A 21,558-nucleotide genomic window follows, 5' to 3' on the forward strand; every position below is an offset into this window, starting at 1 on the left:
TTGATTTTTACAATTTGTAGGGATTTGGATTTTAAGTGTTAACATTTAATATCCATGTCCTTTAAATCATGCAAAAATCAAATCACTTAAACAACCCCAATTTTTTTATTTTTTTTGTTTAAATCACTTATGTAGCCTCGGTATTTGTAAGAGAATACTTGTAAATTACTTTCATTATTTCCATGAGATAAAAATGGAGAAAGATAAATTAAATATTTGAAAAAATATAAAATAATAGAAAATTAAGGGCATAATCGTATTACTAAATGACTTGCAATTTGAAACAATTTTCGACTTGTACAAAACGAGTCACTGTCTAATATTGTTAATGTCTGGAATAACATGTTAGTTTACTACTCAAATATAAATTCCAACTTATATATGTTTTATGTGCTTAATATATATTCTTGTACATATTTCTTCAAAAAAAAAATGTTCTTCTACTTATATATATCCATTAGATAATTTTGTTTTTGAAAGAATATCCATTAGATCATATTCACAGCATTTTCAGTTTGGTAATTTACAATTACCTTGTACCATAATTCACGGCAAGTATGCAACAATTGAACCCATAGAATACAAAATATAACTACCTTTCACCTCCATCTATATTAGACAAATCAACTTTGTGTTTTTTTTTTTTTTTTTATTTGGATAAGGTTGGGGGAAGATAAGCTTCAAAGATTAGTTTTCTTGTTAATTAGCTGGCAGCTTTCTACTAGTTTTCTATCCTAATAAGAAGGGTCAATTAGATGGTTAGACTACATGATAAAATACATCTAAGCCAATTCTATTCAACAAGCTAAATTAAGGTTAAATATGTTTTTAGTCCTTCTAAATATATCAAATTTTACATAATTAAGAGTAGGAATGACTTGAGAATCTCACATGTATTCAAAAGTTTATTCTTTGTGGTAGGTCTCTATGTCTTGAATGGTGTTCGTCATTTGTGTTTTTCATTTGTTTCAACTATAACAATAAACTTCCTCTCTGAGACATAAAACAAAGAGATAGCTTTTATATACATTATTTCTATAAATAATTAGCATTTTGGAATGTCATGAAAATATATGATACCGCAAAACTCCTGCAATGTGATTTTCAGTGTTTTTGGATGGATTCGTGATTTTAATTTGGATCAAATTTAAGTTTTGAGTTAAAAAAAGAAGGAAAAAAAAAAAGAATAATATTTTTCATTTATTTTAGGCTTAATTGCATTTTTGCCCCCTATCTTTTGCCAATTGTGCGATTTTGCACCCCATCCTTTTAAATGAGCGATTTTGCACTCTCTCTTTTGTCCCTTTTATGGTTTAATGGTCCCTCTTGTGTTTCAATGATGATGTGTCCAATTTTAATGACGTGTCTTCATTAAATGATGTCCATGTGTGTAAATTGAATTTTAAAAAAAAAAATAAAAAATAAAATAAGGAGAGAGGTCACGTGCCCCTTCTCATATGCCCCCACACATTTTCTACCACACCGCCTAAATTAGAATCCCTAATTCTCTAACTTCTGATCTTTTCCATGGATTCTCCCTTATTTAATTTTTTATTTCAATAAATATTGTCCAAATGTAGACTAAAGGAACTGCAAATTCTCAAGGACAAGGATATGATCGGTCGGATCCTAAAGGAGAGTTTTAGAAGGTATGCATAATTTTGGCATGATGAAGTAGAAGTAGAAATTGCAGCCGAGGCGGTACCAGTCCAACATGAGCTGACCAATCATCAGGTGTATATGGAATACAATCAATCATGATCAGCCTGAAAATTATCATCCAAGGAACAATTATAACAACAGAGGACGTGGAGGCGGAGGTGATGGCTACTACAGCAACCATGGTGCAGGTGGTCATGTTAATCATGTTGTAGGTGATGTTGGGGTGCAATCCGTAATTAACCACACCCTCCTCTCTCCTTATTTCATTTTTTATTTTTTTTCAAAATTCAATTTACACACATGGACAACATTTATTGAAGACACCTCATCAAAATTAGACACATCATCATTGAAACACAAGAGGGACCATCAAATCAGAAAGGGGGCAAAAGAGAGGGTGCAAAATCGCTCATTTAAAAGGATGGGGTGCAAAATCGCACAATTGATAAAAGATAGGGGGCAAAAGTGCAATTAAGCCTTTATTTTAAAAGTAAAGAAATATCGTTCTTTTGCTTGACACCGTACTAGTATTAAAATAAGAAGGAAGATGAATATAATTCGTGTTTAAGATAAATGTATTTTTCGCTTTTTTAAATAATTTAACTAAATCTTAATATCATATCATTATGTAATTGTGTTTTACTGGAGATTACAAGTGACTAGAAATGCAAAAGCATTTATAATGAAATCACTTATAATCTCCTACAAAAACAACCAAACAATGACCAGATATATCCACCAAAGATATTTGGGAGGTAAGATATTTGTAAAAAGGTATACACCTTTATTTTATTTTAATTTATAGGTATATCTTCCTATATGTTGTGTACAAACATTCGATGTGGGGCATTTAGCAATGTTTGATGATGTTGCAATGTTAGTAGTATTAGTTTTACTATTTGCCTTTGTAACCAAAAAAAAAGTAGTACTCCTTCTGTTTCAAAATGAGTGTCGTTTTAGCCAAAAAAAATTGTTTCAAAATGAAACTTTCAGTTTCCAATGCAATAATAACTTTTTCTTTTCAATTGTACCCTCCAATTAATACTCTGCACATTACTTCCAAAATATTACTTTTAAAACTAACCAATAGTTAATAAGGATAATTTGGTAAAATAATCATTATCTTTCTTTTAATCATTGCATTTCTTAGTATGTGTGTAAACACCTAAAACGACACTCATTTTGAAACGGAGGGAGTATTAGTTTTACTGTTGTTTCCCATTACCTTTAATTTCTAACTTCCTCAATTAACTGTGATCTCTGGAGCACATAAGCGCTTATTACGTGTCTTGTTTACTTGCAGGTTAATGAGTATTTTTCTCATACTATAACCATATAAATTTAGTCATCCTTTTTCTTTTTTGTTATTTCTGGTCTTGATAATCTGTCTGAGTTTGTGGTCTGCTCATTTCATTGAGTATTTTTACAGTGAAGTTGTTATGAATCCTTCTCCTAAGAAAGCGGATCTCATCTAATAGGATCTTCTTCTGACAACCCTTTCCACTGGGTGCTGATGTCGTCTTCCTATCTCATAGCACAACACACGGTTATCCAGAACGGTCAGGATCGGAGATTGATCCTCGTATGCTGAAGAAAAGAGCGGAGGAATCTGAGTAGGCAAAGTTCCATGATACGGATTGAGTTTTGCAATGTGAAATACCGAGTGAATCCAAGCATCCGACGGGGCCAAGGGTGCGCATGACCTGCTAAAAGTATTAAAGTATGATTCCTTTCTCTTGCTTAAGAAAATATCGTTAGACTTTATTCCAGCAAGATGATATTAGGTAGATTATGCTCAGTAGAGTATTAATTTTGAGAGCATTATTTAGCTACTACAATTCTCGATATCATACGATACAATTCAAAAAGGTGATATATCATGTATGAGGTTTCAACAACTGCCCTTCCTCCAGATGATCCAAATCATGTAAGATCTACAACTTCCACTCCCTCCAAATAACATTTTCAAATTTTTAAGCAAGATTGATACTATGTATTCAATATTTTTTTAAAAACACCTTTTTACGATGTTTTCACCAAAGGTTAACTTATTTAGAAGAGGAATCATAGGCAGTAAGTAGCTGAATTGTTTTGGAGGTTGTGGTGAGAAAGAGAAAACATTGCCTTAATTTTTTTAGTGTTGTTATTTTTCTAAGGTGTGGTTGGATTTGATGGCCAGATGGGGAATCAGTGAATGAAGCATAGAAAAGTTCTAAATTCTTCAAATTTGATAGAAAATCAATTCAAATTGTAATCATAAATTGAAAGTCACATATCTAAGAAATCAAACCTCGGATCAGTGGTAGTAGCTTCACTCAAACCTTATTCTATTCCTCTGTTGGCAGATAGTAATCCAGCCAAGGTTAAACCGTACCGTTATCCTCAAAGCCAAGAAGCACAAATAGAGTTGATGGTGGCTGAAATGTTGACTACAAGCCCTTTTGTTCTCTCCCTTGTTTGTCATTTTCGAAGCTGGACTTGCGTTATGGTTCACCAGATCCTTGTGACACCGGAGGACAGACACAACCTCTTTCTGTACTCATCATGGGCTTTACAAATGGCTAATCATGCCTTTTGACCTCACCAATTCCCCGACTACGTTTCAAAGTCTCATGAATCAGGTATTCAAGCACCTTCTGCACAAATATGTCCTAGTGTGTTTGTGATGATATACTGATTTTTAGTCCATCTTGGTCTGCTCATGTTGTTCATTTACTAGAGGTTTACTGCGCATCCAATGTTTATATGCCAAAACGTCGAAGTGTTCTTTTGGCATCACCAAGGTTGATTACTTTGGACATACTGTCTCTGGTCAAGGGGTTTAAAAGGATGAATCCAAGGTTAAGGCAGTGTCTGGATGGCTTTTACATATCGATATCAAGTAGCTCCACGAGTTTTTGGGATTGACCAATTATTATAGTCGATTTGAGAAGCATTATGCATCATTTGCCTTTCCCCTCACCATCTTACTAAAGAAGGATATTTGCGTGGAGTTCTGAAGCTACTACAGCGTTTCATGTTTATAGCAGGCCATTACGCGAGCATCGATTCCATCTTTGCCAGATTTTTCTCAAGTCTTTGTGTTGGAGATGTATGTTCCTGGCTCCAGTATAGGAACTATCTTGAGTTAGAATCGACACCCTATAGCTTTCTTTTTTGTAGAAACTGACCTCTAGCATGCAACACAAGTTGGCCTATGTTAGGGAACTTTTTGCCATCACCGAAGCTTTGGCAAAATTCGGATCAGAAGAGTCTGAAGTCACTCCCGGACCAAACTATTCAAACACCTGAGCAACAAGGGTGGGTTCACAAGTTCATTGGCTTTTAATTTGTGAATGAATATATACCCGACCGAGACAATTTAGCAGCCGATGCTCTATCCCGCTCATTTATGATGGTTCTGTCAAACCAACAATCTCTGACATTATGGTTTGGTCAAAAAATTTTAAAACTTTTTTCGTACCTTAGTTGTAACCTGCTGAAATTCACAAAATATAAAGACCAACATAACGATATGGTACTTAACATGATTAGACTCAACAAATTTGAACGAGTTTATAGTTGTAGATGTGAACTATTGAAGAGCGCTAGGGAGGCTATTACTGCAGCAAAATCTAATTTGAAACATTCCCAATTGCAGTAGTTGCAAAAATTATTTGACTAGTTAGGGAGTCGATTTTCTTAGAATATTTCAGGGTCCTTAGCTCCTGTCTTTGAGCTGGTGAAGTTATTTCGAGCAGTTCGTTTCAGTAGCATTGGCGGTATGTTAGCATCTGAATGAAGTAGTTGTTAAGTTAGTATAAACTATGTATACAACTTTGCTTGTACAAAGAAGCTATGAATAATATTCTAAATCCACAACAGAAAAATATGATTTAAAGCATGCCAAGTGCAGTATAAACTAGCAATTTACATAGAATTAAAACTAATAAAAGTATGATATACATATTGAGTAATGAAATTTAGCTTAGCATAATATGGACAAACCAGTCAAATGATATAGATAACCTTCGAATAATGTTCTAAACCACTGAAGGACAAACAACTTTTGCTTTGCACTTGTATACCATAACTTTAGTTTAGAAGTCCCACATCGGAAGTGTGAAATAACATAGAGGAATATTTTCTTATAAAATAGGAGTGTGGATCTTACTTTTTACACATTGAAGAAAGGGACCCATGTTATATAATGAAGTTATCCCTTTGTTCTTAGTTTTATATCACTCATTGTTGCGGTTTTTGTTGGATATTACAAATGGTTACATTTTTAAATAAATGTTTTGTATTGTAATAACTGCAATGGCCGCAATAATGATTGTATATAATTAAAAAAACTTAAAATTTTTAAAATTGTATCTTTTGCATTTAAGTGTTGATGAAAAATATGTCCTTAGTTTAATATTTAATTCTCTTAATTCAACTTGTTATTTGTAATTTCAAAAAAATTATTTATAATTAATTTTAAACAACATTACTTTATCTTTTTCTTTTCTTACTTGGGTTCTCTATCTTCTTACCCTTTAAATAAATACTTTCATTGAAAAAAAATCTAACCTAGAAAAACTAAATTATTTTCTACAAATCTTCATCACATTCCTCTTGATATTCAATCTTCATCATCCACTTTTTCATCAAACCTATAAAAGTCTTCAAATTGTATTGGCTATAATAAAAATGCAGGAAACACCAACATTACATATCTTCATCAATTTTCCTTTTAAAATTCATCTTCAATCCATAATTTAAAGAAAGAATACATGGATCTTGAAACCATAAAAAAAAAAAAAAAAAAACTTGGTAAAATTTAGATAAACCTAAAAAGAATGAAAAATATTTAACCTTTCATTATCTATATAGACATGGGCTAAAATGCCGAAAAATGCTTAATATCATGGACAAACCTTTAAATAAGCTTGACTGATCGTTTTTGTTCTGTTAAGTTTTATGCAGCCCTAACATGTCTTCAATTTTTCTTTGCAGTTTATGCAACATTTTTAATATATTATATGGCTTCAGTTTAGATCCTTACCGCGAAGAAGCAACACAATGGTGAATCACATACCTCAGTGAAACGAAATCTTAGAAAAATCAAAAGCTCAATCAGCACGAACAGCCATGGGTGAACATAAATCACATTACAAACAATGGAGAAGCAGATGACATCTTTGCAAGATCAATGTGAATGCAGAATGAATTGAGAAAATGCTCATGGTATTACAAACCCTAAGGTAAGAGTACGAAACCTACTCGTTTTGCTTTCAAAATAAATATTACTGACATGAAGTCATGAACTATAAGCAAAGTGCTTAGATAAAGACCATAAACAAAGTGTGACATGAATCATCACATGTTCATATAACCCTCTCTTTTTCTACACTTCTACAGCTTCATCTGTCTTCTCCACACACTCTAAAATTCATGGATTGGTACACACTTCTACAGTTAATGAATCTCTACCAGCAAAGGCGTAAAACAGAGGACTGAGGTAAAATAATTGAAACTTGAATGAATCATCTTACTAGAGAGAACATGTGAGACACTTATGCCTATATTTAACAACTATTTGAATCAGAATTCTGATTTATATCTGAATATTTTGACAATTCATATTTGTATAAACATTGCTACAATTTTCTACCGATAGGAATTGCTTTAAATTTGCATTGTTAATCACTTTACCTATAGGCCACACAACTTGCTCCATCACCTGCTAACTATCATAAAAAAATGGTACAGCTAACTAAATTATTACATGTGACTACCACTTCAAATTTGAAAAAGTGTATGAAATAAATGTGTGTGTGAGAGATAAACCTTCCTGCTTCTTGTTGGATTTGGAATTGGATTAGTATTTCCTTTAAATATTGGAGTTTCATCTTTTCTTGCAACCTTATGGATGAGTTTAGACTGAAAACTTTGGTTTTTCTCTTCAGGGCATGTAGTATACCACAACTAGTCCCACATCGAGTATGTGTTGAAACAGGCACGGAGGTTTACCTATAAAATAAGAGTATATAATATATCACTTATTAATTCATAGTTGGGGACTCAATCTCATATTGTTGTTGTCCTCATGATTTGACTGTTTAATAACGGTCATTGTTGTGGTTGTTCTTTGCGATTACAAGTGATTGCATTATTATGTAAATGCTTGTATTGTAATGCAAAAGGATGACTGCAATAATGATTGTATATAATTAAACCAACTAAAAATTAAATTTTATTATATTTTTGGTACAGTCCTTAGTTTAATGCTTAATTATCTTAATTTGACTTGTTATTCTAGAGGCCCTTTATTTTTTTGGCTAAATTGAATATTTGGTCTCCTAAATTATTTATGAATTTTATTTTGGTTCTATAATTAATAGTCTCATAATGTTTTTAGGTGGGTGTAAAAACACTAAGGAATAAGTTAGCAACATACACTCACTTGTTTTAGAAGGTTCTTTTGATTGGAAGATGTATCAATTGTTAGAAGACATACTGTTCTGATGTACAAGTGGTAAAAAGTTATAAGTTATTAAAACATAGTAATTGAATCAACACATGTACATAAATCACATGATAACACAAGTTCTTAATGATTTTTTTCTTCTGTCTAGCAAGTCATATGCCTGATCTGAATTGACTTTGATAACTGACTTGATCTTTGTGTTCATATTGTTCATTGTATATGTGGAAGTGTTTATATTAACTCAGATATCATAATTTATGATTTAAGGTGTATGTGTATTACAGTGATGAAAATTATGTTGGATTGATGCTAATTTTTAAATTACTTCCTAATCTTTTACAATTTATTACTTGGAAGATCTTTTTTGGTTACAAAGGCTAGAAAAAACAAGGAAACAACTGAAAAACAAAAACATAAAACAAAAGGAGAACTAAAGTTTCAAATAAAAGGTTCCAGCAGCATCATTCTGGCCAAACCAGAATCAATTGGCTAAATGTTTCAGTGCTTCTTCAATTTCTTGACAGTGGACATTGATAGACAGTATGATCGGTTCTGATGTCTAATGTAAATCAACTTTTGCTCATGATTGTTATTTAGTAATGTTGTTATTTTAATGCAAATGCCTACTTCCAATGTCGTAATAATGATATCATGAAGCATTTTCTTTAACAGTTTTAGCATTTTAGATGGAATAACAAGCTTATTAACATCATTTCAAGTACTTTTTCTTTAACAGTCATATAATCATATTTGATTGCTTTTGCAAAAAATAATTGATCAATCTGAACTTGGCAACAAATTGCAAAATGACGGCATAACCGTTCATTATAAAATTACAAAGTTAGACATTTTGTATCCTCAAAGTTACAAAGTTACTTCTTAAAATTTCTCTGACAAGATAATAGTCGGATATTTTGTATCCTCATGTTGGAGCAATAGTAGCATCTCAAATAATTTGGGACCATGACTCATCAAATGCGCTGGATGGTAACGCGTTGGGGTATGGTCTAATGGCAGGCCGGTGAATGGAAAGGATCGTATATAGAGAATGTTGTTTCGTGTAAAAGTATAGAGAAGCAGAGACAAATTGTTGGATTATGTGACATTAAGTTTCTTAAAGCTTGTGTGCAGTGGCGGATCTTGAGAAATTTTGTTGGGGGTGCCAAAAAATTATGAAATATATTAAACGGCTTCAGAAAGTTAAAAAGATCATTTCCTGGCCTAATGGTTTAAGTGCTTTGAAAGCAGTGGGAGGATGCATGTTCGAATCCCCCTAAACATGATTTTTTTTGAATAAGCTATGTAAAAATACAAGAGAAATATGTAAAAAAGAAGAGGCGTGGGTGTTGAACTCGCGACCTCTGGGGGGGTTTTTACACTACCTTTCCACTGCGACAGTCGAAACTAATTGCTACAAGACGCCTAATATAGTATATATTGAAAACCCAGGGGATGCCATGGCTCCCATGGGTCTATACTAAGATCCGCCACTGCTTGTGTGGTGCCATAGTTGGAAACATAGTATAGGTACATTCTGATTCTGACGTAGTCTGGACCAAGATAAGAAATAGGAAACAATACTAATCCTTTTTGAACATTCTCTCTCAGCTCTATTTTCTTCCTTCTTAAAGTTGAACATTCTCTCTCAGCTCTATTTTCTTCCTTCTTAAAGATAACAATATCTCGTTTCACGTCACATGCTAGTGTTGAAACAGCTGATCCAAGATTATTTTGTTCCAAATAGTTACAAAATATAAAACCAACATAACGACATGATACTTAACAAGACTGGACTCAACAAATTTGCCGTAATACAGTTGAAGAGTGTTAGGAAGGCTTACTGCAGCAAAATCTAATTTGAAACATTCCCAATTGTAGTAGTTTTAAAAATTATTTGACAAGTTATATTTTGTGAATGTAAAGCTTTTGTTACTCAAATTGGAGCAGCTGTTGGTTCTTATCCATTGATCAGAACCATATTCTGTAGCAGTGGTAGTTATTTCGAGCCGTTCGTTTCAGCAGCAGTGGCGGTATGGTAGCATCTCAATGAAGTGATTGTTAAGTCAGTATAAACTATGTATACAACTTTGCTTGCACAAAGAACGTATGAATAATATTCTAAATTCACAACAGAAAAATCTGATTTAAAACATGCTAAGTGCAGTATAAACTAGCAATTTATATAGAATTAAAACTAATAAAACCATGATATACATATTGAGTAATGAAATTTAGCTTAGCTTAATATAGGACAAACCAGTCAAATGATATAGATAACCGTCGAATAATGTTCTAAACCACTGAAGGACAAACAACTTTTGCTTTGCACTTGTATACCATAAATAACTTTAGTTTAGAAGTCCCACATCGGAAGTGTGAAATAACATAGAGGAATATTTTCTTATAAAATAAGAGTGTGGATCTAACTATTTACACATTGAAGAAAGGGACCCATGTTATATGATGAAGTTATCCCTTTGTTCTTAGTTTTATATCGCTCATTGTTGCGGTTTTTGTTGGATATTACAAGTTATTACACTTTTAAATAATTGTTTTGTATTGTAAAGGCCAACAAATATTGCAATAATGATTGTGTATATAATTAAAAAAACTAAATTTTTTTAAAATTGTATCTTTTGCATTTAAGTGTTGATGAAAAATCTATCCTTAGTTTAATATTTAATTCTCTTAATTCAACTTGTTATTTGTCATTTAAAAAAATTATTTATAATTAATTTTAAACAAAATTACTTTATCTTATTTTTCTTACTTGGGTTCATTATCTTCTTATCCTTTTAATAAAAAATTTCGTTGAAAAAAATCTATCCTAAAAAAACTAAATTATTTTCTTCAAATGTTCATTACATTCCTCTTGATATTCAATCTTCATCATCCTCTTTTTCATCAAACCTAATAAAATTCTTCAAATTGTATTGGCTCTAATAAAAATGCAGGAAACACCAATATTACATATCTTCATCAATTTTCCTTTTAAAAGAAAAAGAATACATAGAGAAACCACAAAAAAAAAAAAACCTTGGTACATTATCTCTTTCCACTTAAATCAAAGTCATATTAATAAACCAAAAATTCTTCTTCATCAGAAAAACATGGGTATGGTGATGAGAAAACTCAAATCCTTGGCACAAAATTGTAGCAGATGAACAGCCACAATAGGAAAAGAAATGATAGTTCATCATTTCTATTAATCTGAGTAATTATTTTTTATGGGTTTGAACAAGAAGATCAAGAGTGAAGATGATGATTTGAAGAAGATTGTATTTATTTGTTTTTGGTTTCATTTTTATAATTGAAAAAATCATTTAAAAATAAAATTAAGAATATTAATTTGATGTGGTAAGCCAGTTCATTGTTCTTTTAATTATAAAGGACTAAATAGTCAGTGTCTTAAAAGATAAAGGACCTAAACGGAAAAATAAAAAGATAAATGACTCAAGTGTTATATGTAAATAAGAAAAAGGATTTATTTATGGAATAATTTTTTCTTAATAGTGTTAATTTTTTTTAAAATTTGTAAAAAAATCTTTTTATAATGTTGTAAACATAGTACCATATATAATGTTTGCCTAACTTAATGAAAATAAGTCCTAGAACTATGTCAAGAAAATAAAAAACTTGTTGAACCTTTAGTAAAAATAAAATAAAAACTTGAACCTTTTGAACTATATCAGAGTCATGCGAAATAAAGTGTTGTAACAATAGTTGTAGGACTTTGCAGGCTCTTTGGCCGAACTTTCAACGACAATTTCACTTCCCATGTCTGGTAGCAAATCATGCATTTGAAGCTTGTTATTCTTTTCAACTTGTACGAGGCTGCGCTCTATGAACATGTATTCTAATATCAGCATGAAGTCCATAGCCATGTAGGTTTCTCTGTAACATCAGCTCTGTTATTCCTAATGAAGAAACAACATATGTTAAGAAATATATCCTTTGACGTATAATCTTCTAAAGCATCGAAGCTGATTATCAGTTTCTGTTGCACTTGATCGTTAGAAATTTTCTCTAACTTCGATAATGCACTTCTCCATTCTTGTTTTGTCCTCTCAGATAAGTAACAACCAAGGAGTTTCCGCAATAAGCATAATTTTTTTTAGAGAGTTCACTAAAATCGTCTCTAGGACTTGGTTGACCAAAGCATGCCAACTGAAAAGTTCAAGTGAGTGGTTTTCGGCCATTTCTCCCATTGTGAAAACATGGTCAGCACTAAGTGATTTGAGAAGGCATTCATCTCTAGTTCTAATAATCAATACAGTTTGCAATGTAATGTAGTCTTCACTCGAGTACGGTGAAAGCCCGTTGTCCCTGTAGTCTTCACTCGATCTTAGTTTTACCCTATTCAATGTTATGTATCTTATCCTTTATTTTCAGTGGATCTGAAGTTGGTGTTGTAATTGAATAATCGCTTTACTGTTATTATTTATTATCACAAACTTCTCGAATACTTTCAATGAAACTTGTTCTACCCTTAAATTTATTATGGATTTAATCGTATATAGCTTTTGTTGTTGTTGTTTTCCTGGAGCCACACATTCCCCATATCCATATCCTATCATACAAACTTTGCTTGATTGATCATCAATAAATTCAGTAGTTTGATGCACACGGGATTCCAATCCAATCAGATATATTCAGTAATAGACAAGAATGAGATATCTAGTTTTGTCAAAATGTTCTGAACAAGTTTCTCTATCAGTTCACTTTCACTCCTTCGGTAATAATAGTTATAAAAAGTTAAAAACAAACAAGGAGCATAAATTATAAATTATCTAGTTTTGTAGAATATCTTATGATTTGCACTTGTAATAGCTGAGGGAGAGAAACAGAGAAGGAACTCTAGTTCATAAGCCCCACATCGGAAATGTGAAGTAACATACAAGAATATTTTCCTATAAAATAGGAGTCTAGATTTTATCCAACACACATCGAGGGTGGGGACCCATGTAATATGGTGAGGAAGTTGTCCCTTTGATTTTAGTGTTATTTATCACTAGCCATTGATTGGCATTTTTTTCTTCAGAGATTATAAGTTAAGTTAATGCATTTTTAATGCTTTTCATTTATAATCTTTGGAGAAAAGTAACGTTGATTAATGAAAATATTTTAAAACATTACTAAAAATTATTAACAAAACCTGTACTTATACTTTTTGCCCTCTCTTATTGCAATATCATTGATCGGCATTTTTTTCTTCAGAGATTTTAAGTTAAGTTAATGCATTTTTAATGCTTTTCATTTATAATCTTTGGAGAAAAGTAATGCTGATTAATGACAATATTTTAAAACATTACTAAAAATTATTAACAAAACCTGTACTTATACTTTTTTTTTTTGAAAGAAAAACCTGTACTTATACTTTTTGCCTTCTCTTATTGCAATATCATTTTTACAAAAATCATAAAATTTAAGTTGTTGGAGTAATAAATTTGTATGTGACCATTATTAAATTGCCATGTTAACCTTATATTGATAATATAAATGGTTAAATATGTTTTTTGTCCTAATAAAATAGTGACATTTTCAGTTCTTACTTAATTTTAATAGTTTTTTTAGTCCTTAATTTCTTTTCACTGAGCTCAGTATTAGTCCCTAGTTAGTTCAAATTTGTTTAATTTATGTTTAAACTCTTAAGTTTTTAAACAATTTTTTACAGACGTGTTAAGAACATTACTAAAAATTCATCTGCAAAAAATTATCGTAAAATTTGATTTCTATATCCAGATTTTGTTACTTTTATCTTTAACATTTGATGTTTTAAAAAATTCATATTTAATTTGTTTCACGTTAGAAAATTCTAAATTTTAGTATGTAAACCTTTCATAGTGTTCTAAACTTGTCTCAAAAAAATCGTTCAAAAATTTATGAGTTTAAGGATAATTAAACAAACTTTATTTTTGAAAGCACTAAAATTATAAGTAATTTATTTTCGTATGGACTAAAAAAACTATTAAAATTATGTAAGGACTAAACTTAAAAGTTCCCAATTTTATAGGGACCAAAAACATAAGTCACGCTGGGTGAGTTAACTCATGCTCCATGACTTAAGTCACTTAACAGCAACACAAAAACACATATTTCCAACTGATGCTCTTGCGATTTTTTCCCCTTCAAGTGTGATTTTCATCATTCTTGCGCCATTCAAAGTCAATTTCTCCTACAATATCAACTAAGTGTTGATTATCTTACTGTACTGCATGTCCCGTAAGTGTAGCTCAGTTGGTAGCTACCAGGGATAATTTGTGCAGGGGCCGGGGTTCGAACCCCGGATTCCCCACTTCTTCACACATTATGTGTGTGAATCCAGCCACTAGACTACTTGACCTGACCAAAAAAAAAATCTTACTGTACTGCATTTTTTTGGTTGAAATATAAGATTTTTTTGAAGAAATTTAACATTTTTAAAAAGGGTTTCTTATTCACTTTTGAGAGCTTATTATATTGCCTAATAAAAAATATAAAAAAGGGTTTCTTATTCACTTTTGAGAGCTTATATTGCCTAATATAAAAATCATCATCGTCATTCTAACAAATTCTCAACACAAAGACCAAAAAAACAGCTAGAAACTTTGGATCTGGTTTGATATAAAATGCCATGACTTAAACTAATGAGATAATGAAAAGGCTTATAGTTTCTATACTGAATGAATGAACCTATATAAGCATCTTCATCCAAGGACCCACCATTGAGATAATAATAATAATAATACTTAGAAAAGAGAATTGAATTGAGAATGAAAAAGAACATACCTCTTGGAGAGAAAAACGAGAGAAAGAAAGTTCCACCCACCTTATAGCACTCTTGAGTCCCACATCGATAAAAACTTACACATCACACACCAAGTTTACCTATAAAACAGTATTCATCTACGTTACAATTCAACGTAACTGTTTCGACCGAAATACCTTGGAAAATTGTTGTTGACACATGTGCAAAAGCTGAGACACACATGTAAATGACTAAAATACCCCTTTGGCAGTTAACTGCCGCAGAAGTAAACCGGCTGCAGTTAACTGCCGAAAAAACTTCTGCAGTTATCTGCAGCAGAAAATGAAAACCCAGAATTCATGTTTGGATTTAGAGGTTGTTCCTTGGTTCCAAATGATGCAAAATGTCCCACCCATTTCATTAATGGCGTGATTTTACACGAGCGTTAGAGCTTGATTTTGGACCTTCTGTGTATGAGAGTGCCCTAGAGTTACATTGCTTAAGCTTATCCAAATTGGTTTTGTTAGTGAATAGTGAATTCAATGTAAGAAGTAAAGAAATTACAACAAAGAAAGGCAGTGAGGAAAAATATTGCTCTTATTACAACCTTCAGTGCTTGTTTTTGCTTCATTTGATTTCCCTTTGAAGTTAGTGGACTTGCTTGAATGGTGATGAGTAGAGGATTGAACATGTTTAAATTTTGTCTTAACAATTAGACAACCATCAATGCTTTTCTGCTTATAAACTTCATGTTGTTTTTGGATTTCCAAACTGTTAAAATTGAATTTCCAAATTCTATCATCTACCGAAGTTGTTACTAGGTTGAGTCACGACCAGGTCGCTCTCTTTAAGACGTTTCGTGGCACTACCCAAAGTTGTGCAAGGTAGACTATCAACCACGCCGCCTCCAGGATAAAACTGTTGAGGCAAAATCCCTAAATAATTTTAAAGATAACAAACCTTGATGATTAAGGAATTAATGGACTTTGATTAATTTGTTGGTATTTAACTTGTGCTCTTGAGTGGTTAATTAAGACAGGAACAAGTTTCAATTCATACCAAGAAACAAAGAATCAAAGGACATAAAGACTTAAGAACTCAATCAGAGTTCAGAAAGTTAAAAGAGTTCAGAAGGTTGGACAGAGTTCAGAAGGTTGTTCATGATGAACATCAAGAACCAAGCCCAGATATTCATAAACAAAATGAAGAACATGCAAGGTCTACGTGACTTAAATAAAAGCCCAGTAAAGTACAATGACTAATATCAATCAAGGAATAAAGGCAGTTAATTGATTAAAGTCAAAGAGGGCATCTTCAACGTTCATTCAAGACTATGAACATTTGAAGTACAAAACATCAGGAATATTCCATCAAGAATATCATCCTAGATGTTTTCTAAGCTGCACTTCATAAATGTTTCACTATTAGGATTTGATTACATCAAATGAAAGTCTTACAAATCATCCTAAGTGAAACAAAAAGGAACATTCTGAAGTCCCCTGAGTTCAGAAAGTTCGATCCTGCTCCATGCTTTTTCTGACATGAACAGTATAGTTGTTGGAAAGAAAAAGGCAAAGACAAAAGCAAGATCAAATCTTTTTCAACAAGATTTCGACACATAAGGGAGTTGGTACTGTACAAAGCAAACTAAATCCCCTAAAGCATGGAATGAAAGTGACAGCTCCACTTTATGAGATCCTGCACTTGTTCCAAGGCAGATTGCAAAGAAAATCTGACCAAGGAACATTCTGAAGTCGTACAAAGCAAATCTTCAAGTACAACCCAGAAATTCATGTGACATTCATCTGCAAAAAGCCCAGATGCACATCTGACCGTCAATTCACATGAACCCAGATGAAGATCATCAAGAACACAACAATATTCTGGAAAATTCTCAAGAACACAACAACATTCTGAAGTATTCTCAAGAACACAACAACATTCTGAAGTATATCAGTTTTGCCCAGAATTCAAGTGTAAGTTGGTGGGTCCCATGACACGTGGCACAAGACCAGTGGACACTCTCCAACGGCTACAAAGGTTCAAGAAACTCTATAAAAAGAGATCAAGGCCTCATCATAACACACACCTTTGCAAAGCATACAAGAAAACAGCATAAGAGTGTTTGAAGCTTTAGCAAAAACATTGATCATCACAAAGATTCCAAGAAGTCTTCAAAGTGTACATCAATATTTCTCTTATCTTTTTAAAGATAAATCTCTTCCTTCATTTCTTTTTTGTCTGATCTGTATCATTCAAACTCCATACAAACTCCATACAAATTGTAAACAAAGTCTCATCTAGCTTTAGGGGTACTAAAGTATTAGGTTGAGCAGAAAGGTGTAAAGTCTAAGTAGGTAACTTAGCAAGAAAGGTGCAAGCCTGCTGAGGCTTAGAGAATACAGGTTGTGTAATTGTTCAGGTGAACAGAGTTGTACGGTGCAGGATTTGAGAAGTTATCTCAAGCATCATAGTGGAAAATCTCACAAAACTGTGAGGAGTAGACTAGCCCACATTGGGTGAACTACTATAAATTTCTGTGTGTCCTTCTTCTCTTCTCTTTACTCTTTAATTTCAGTAAACACAACACACACACAAACACATTTAATTAACTTAACTGTTTAAACTGTTCTTCAGACTAACACTTCAGAACGTTCTGAAGTCTGTCAGTTAACTTAACCATTCCAAGTTTTCAACTTGAGAATAAAATTTTAAGTGACAGGTTTAATTTTAAAAGGGTCACAATTCAAACCCCCCCCCCCCCCCCCTTCCTTGTGACTATATTATTTACTTCAATTGGCATCAAGAGCCCGATTCTAAGGGTTTGAACACTTAAACAAGTGTTAGAGAAAAGATTCAGGAAGGAAGTATGTCTAAAGTCAAATACATAGCTGAAGGAGGATCATCAAACAGACCACCACTTTTTGATGGATCAAACTACTACTTCTGGAAAGGCAAGATGGAACTCTTTCTCAGATCTCAAGACAATGACATGTGGTCAGTAATCACAGATGGAGACTTTGTTCCAAAGACCAAAGAAGACACCATCAAAGACAAGAGTGCATGGTCAACTGATGAAAAAGCTCAGGTATTACTAAACTCTAAAGCTAGACTCTTTTTATCATGTGCACTAACCATGGAAGAAAGTGAAAGAGTTGATGAATGCAAGAATGCCAAAGAGGTATGGGACACTTTGAGAATACATCATGTCAAAGAAACTAGAATTGACATTGGAGTCAGAAAGTTTGAAGTCTTTGAAATGAGTGAAAATGAAACCATTGATGAGATGTATGCCAGATTTACTACAATAGTAAATGAAATGAGATCTCTTGGAAAAGCATATTCCACTCATGAGAGAATCAGAAAAATATTGAGATGCCTTCCAAGTATGTGGAGACCTATGGTCACTGCAATTACTCAGGCTAAAGATTTAAAATCTATGAACCTGGAAGATCTCATTGGCTCACTAAGAGCTCATGAAGTTGTACTTCAAGGAGACAAACCAGTGAAGAAGGTCAAGTCACTTGCCTTGAAAGCCTCTCAACAAACCTCATCAGTAACTGAAGATGATGTGCAAGAAACACAAGAAATTGAGGAAGTTCATGAAGAAGAAGCTGAAGATGAACTGGCACTAATCTCCAAAAGAATACAAAGAATGATGATGAGAAGAAATCAACTCAGGAAGAAATTTCCCAACACAAACAACACCAGATCAGAAGCTGACAAGAGTCAGGTCACCTGTTTTGGATGCAACAAAACTGGACACTACAAAAGTGAATGCCCTGACATTAAAAAGGTGCAAAGAAAGCCACTTTTCAAGAAGAAAGCCATGATCACTTGGGATGACATGGAAGAAACAGAACCACAAGAAGATGAGGAAGCCAACTTAAGTTTGATGGCTCAAACAGATGATGAAGAAGAGGTAATTGTCTATAAAACTCATCCTCTATATAAAGATCTTGAAAGCAAACTTGATAGTCTTTTATATGATTCTAACTTCTTAACTAATAGATGTCAATCATTAATCAAGGAACTTTCTGAACTAAAAATAGAAAAGGAAGAACTTCAAAACAAATATGATGAATCTAGAAAAATTATACAAACTTTACAGGACTCTCATTTTAAAATGTCTGAACAACAAAGAGAGTTAAACAAGAAACAGAAGAACATTCATTCCAAACCTTCTGAGGTACAAAAGGAAAACATTCTTTTGAAAAAGGAAGTTGAGGAATTAAAAAATGATCTTACATGTTTCATAAAGTCTACAGAAACATTTCAAAACATTTTGGGATCACAAAGCAAAAGTGATGAAAAATCTGGTTTAGGATTCAAGGATCCAAACAAGAATCTTATTATAAGTTTTGTACCTCAAAAGGCTGAAATGAAACTGAAATGTTCTTACTGTGATAAATTAGGACATGATGTGTCTGTATGCTTTCATAAGAAGAATTTTATTAAAAAAAATAAAATTAATCTTAGTTCAGAACGTTCTCATCTCAATAGATCAGAAAGTTCACAAAAGGCTGAGAAAGCTAAGAAGATGTGTTCCTGCTGTAACAAATCTGATCATACAAGACAGAAAGTTACAATCAGAAAAGATCTCTTAGAAGAACTAACCCTCAAGGACCCAACATTACATGGGTACCTAAAGTTTTTGTCTTGTCAAATGTAGGTCCTGACTCAAGGTGCAAGAACAAAGCCATGGTACTTGGATAGTGGCTGTTCTAGACATATGACAGGTGACAGGAACTGTTTTCTGACCTTTGAAAAGAAGGATGGAGGACTGGTGACATTTGGAAATAATGACAAAGGTAAGATCAGAGGTAAAGGTACTATAGGTAAGCCTAACTCTGCTAAAATAGAAAATGTTCAGTATGTAGAAGGTTTGAAACACAATCTACTTAGCATAAGTCAATTGTGTGATAGTGGATTTGAAGTGATCTTTAAACCTAACATATGTGAAATAAGACAGACCTCCTCTAACAAGTTGTTTTTCACTGGATCAAGAAGAAAGAACTTATATGTCTTAGATTTAAATGATATGCCAGCTGAATCATGTTTTATTTCTCTTGAAAAAGATAAATGGATTTGGCATAAAAGAACTGGTCATATAAGTATGAAAACCATTGCTAAACTTTCTCAACTTGATCTAGTTAGAGGTTTGCCAAAGATCAGTTTTGAAAAGGACAAGATCTGTGAAGCTTGTGTTAAAGGAAAACAAGTCAAAAGTAGTTTCAAAACCATTGAGTTTGTTTCAACTCAGAAACCTTTAGAGCTTCTTCACATTGATCTTTTTGGTCCAGTTCAAACTGCAAGTCTAAATGGCAAAAGATATGGTTTTGTTATTGTTGATGATTTTTCCAGATTTACATGGGTTCTATTTTTAAAACACAAAGATGAATCTTTTGAAGCATTTCAAAACTTTTGCAAAAGAGTTCAAAATGAAAAAGGTTCTAATATCATCACAGTTAGGAGTGATCATGGAGGAGAATTTGAAAATGCATCCTTCAAAACATTCTTTGATGAAAATGGTATTAAACATAATTTTTCTTGTGCAGGAACTCCACAACAAAATGGAGTTGTTGAAAGAAAAAATAGAACTTTGCAAGAAATGGCTAGAACAATGTTAAATGAATCAAATGTTGAAAATTACTTTTGGGCAGAAGCCATTAACACATCTTGCTACATTTTGAATAGAGTTTCAATAAGAAAAGTTCTTAATAAAACCCCATATGAACTCTGGAAAAAACATTAAACCTAGCATATCTTATTTTCACATATTTGGCTGCTATTGCTACATTCTGAACAATAAAGAAAAATTGGGTAAGTTTGATCCTAAATCAGATAAAGCTATCTTTTTAGGATACTCTACAACTTCTAAAGGTTATAGAGTGTACAATCTAAAAACCCAGACAGTTGAAATTAGTATGCATGTCATATTTAATGAATATGATGAACATTCTCAACCAAAAGAAAGTGAAGACACAGAAGTGTCAGAACTTCAGAATGTTCTCAGTCAGAATACTGACAGTCAAGTAGAGAAAGAAGATGATCAGAATGTTCAGGATCAGACTCTCCAAAGTCCACCCAGAAGCTGGAGAATGGTAGGAGATCATCCTATAGATCAAATCATTGGAAGCACAACTGATGGTGTAAGAACCAGATTGTCCTTCCAAGATATCAACATGGCAATGATTTCTCAAATGGAACCCAAGTCAATCAATGAAGCTATTATTGATGACTCTTGGATTGAGGCCATGAAGGAAGAACTTTCTCAGTTTGAAAGGAACAAAGTCTGGAACCTGGTCCCAAATAATCAAGAGAAAACCATCATTGGAACAAGATGGGTTTTCAGAAACAAGCTTGATGAAAATGGTAAGGTTGTCAGAAACAAGGCAAGGTTAGTTGCTCAAGGCTACAATCAACAAGAAGGTATTGACTATGATGAGACCTTTGCACCAGTAGCAAGGTTAGAAGCTATCAGAATACTTCTTGCATATGCTGCTCATAAAAGCATTAAACTTTTTCAAATGGATGTGAAAAGTGCATTTTTAAATGGTTTTCTAAATGAAGAGGTTTATGTAAGTCAACCTCCTGGCTTCATAGATAAAGAAAAACCAAATCATGTTTTTAAACTAACCAAAGCACTTTATGGTCTTAAACAAGCTCCTAGAGCTTGGTATGATAGACTTAGCACATTCTTAATTGAAAATGG

The 21,558-nt window shown here is 32.7% G+C and overlaps 1 long non-coding RNA gene across 1 annotated transcript; it reads left to right on the forward strand.

The window, feature by feature from the left end:
- Positions 1–2,529: 2,529 nt before the first annotated feature.
- Positions 2,530–7,906, forward strand: LOC146918140 (uncharacterized). Its single transcript, XR_015014254.1, has 4 exons — positions 2,530–3,382; positions 4,008–4,283; positions 6,643–6,890; positions 7,048–7,906. It is a non-coding gene; the product is annotated as an uncharacterized LOC146918140 (long non-coding RNA).
- The last annotated feature ends 13,652 nt before the right edge of the window (positions 7,907–21,558 follow it).

This window comes from Medicago sativa, chromosome 6, assembly GCF_051527215.1.
Source record: "Medicago sativa cultivar Bolivia chromosome 6, Bolivia_mono, whole genome shotgun sequence".
NCBI classification, from domain to species: domain Eukaryota; kingdom Viridiplantae; phylum Streptophyta; class Magnoliopsida; order Fabales; family Fabaceae; genus Medicago; species Medicago sativa.